The following is a 1,935-nucleotide window of genomic DNA, read 5'->3' as shown; positions in this document are numbered from 1 at the left end:
CAAGCAGCCACTACAGAAGTAATATTGCAATGCCTTTCCAAATCCGAAATTATAAGTATTCCGCGTTTCCTTTTATTTGTTTAATTCATTTCTCGCGCTTAAGATAAAAACATCCATTAATTAATTAATGTCTGCTATGGACTTAATTAATTAACATATTTTATTCTCCAATAGTGGACTTAGCAAGAAACTCTTATTTATTATTCATAGAGTAATTAAACTCCAACTAGCTAGGTTCCGAATAATAAAACCTTGTTTCGAGCTCCTCTTGTGGATGTTATCAAACGAGACTCTCCTCGCGCACGATTCAACATAATAGCAATCCTAGCACCGCTAGATAATGATCACCACTACCCAATATACCTGGATCGTTGGGTGATGAAAAACCCGCACCTTTGGTAAGTCAAAGTAGTAGATACTAAATATTGTATGCTCAATGCTAACGTACATTGATTAAGAAATTAATTATCAAGACCTCGTCTTTCAGTAGATAGCATAAAGACTCGTCTTGCTGTTAGATCCATTCAGTGCTATACCACACCAACGTCATCATATTTCAATAAGGCTTAGAAATAATCGGACTAACATTGCAACCTTTCACGATAGGTAGTCTTATTTTTCTTTGTTAAGAACTGACCGCGTACCTTAAATTGAGCGCAGCCCACAACTGGTCTACTAGAACAAAGATTTAGACTTATGTTATGTTCGCTTATACATTTAAATATGCAATAAACATCCATTAAATGTAAAACATAACAACATTATGACAAAAATAATCAGTTGCGTTCATTGGAAAATAATTATTAGAGTTTTATAGTATTCAATCACTCGAAATGTGATTTCTAGTATACAAACCTGAAAGATGCAGCAGGGTGCGTAGGTGTCGTTCAAGCAAGGATATATCCTACTGGTCAGGATAGAGATCCTAACTAAGCCTAGACCCTGGTTTCAAAGATTCATCAACCCTCTTCTACTGGGTAGTATAGTGAAGGTAGGGGTCGAATCCCACAGAGATGGTGCGTTAAAACTATTGTGGTGATATTCTGGATGGTTTGGTTAGCTACCACGCTTGGGTTGAGTCTCTACCTAGACGGGAAATTAAGATGGTGTCCTACTGACTAGGAAGGGTGAATGGTGGTCGACATGTAGTGGTGTACGTGGAATTATGGTGGATGCGGTGTAACAGAAAATATGAGGAAAGTACTAGGTTTCTATAAAAGGCTAAACAGAAAAGCAGAGAATAAGTGGTAGTTGTGGTGACTAGGCTGACAGATCTCCAGGGTGTACTAAAGGTGAAGGACAAAAAGCAAAAAGCATCTAAAAAGCAAAAGTGGTCCCAAACTTGGATATGGACATCATCTTCTTCAACAAACACAAACTAAAATCAGAAAAACAAACCAGATTCAGCACCATAAAAACACAGATTAATAACTCACGAACACAGATCTCCAATCAAAAATTCCAAATCGAAAATCAAACATCGAAACTGAAATCCCGCCTACTGATCAGCATGGAGAAAACAAGAAACACATAACTGCACCTTGCATGACACAAACCTCTATGAAATAAAAGTAAACAGATTATGATAACTCGAAGAAATAAACTACTAACTGGAAACACACGATTCGATACTCAAAACGACCAGAAACTCTAGATCTAAGCTAACTAGGCAGAAGGAAAAGAGATCGGCGAAGTAAACTGAACAGAAAACAACTTCATAGCATAAACACGTTCGGATCTTCAACAAGTACTTCAAAAGCAGAAAATATCCAAAAACAACAAAGATCCAACGTAAGGAAAAACAAGCAATTTAACTACGAAAGCGAAATAAAAGTGTTTTGCCACTCCGGGTGATGGAACTCCTAAACTATGATCTTGCTGGCTGGAATAAAGATGACTGGTACTCCGGGAACATCTGGGCGTCAGGTGATCATG

The sequence above is a fragment of the Salvia splendens genome, chromosome 2, assembly GCF_004379255.2.
Source record: "Salvia splendens isolate huo1 chromosome 2, SspV2, whole genome shotgun sequence".
Taxonomy (NCBI): Eukaryota; Viridiplantae; Streptophyta; class Magnoliopsida; order Lamiales; family Lamiaceae; genus Salvia; species Salvia splendens.
The sequence above is the reverse complement of the archived record's forward strand: the minus strand, read 5'-3'. Positions refer to the sequence as shown.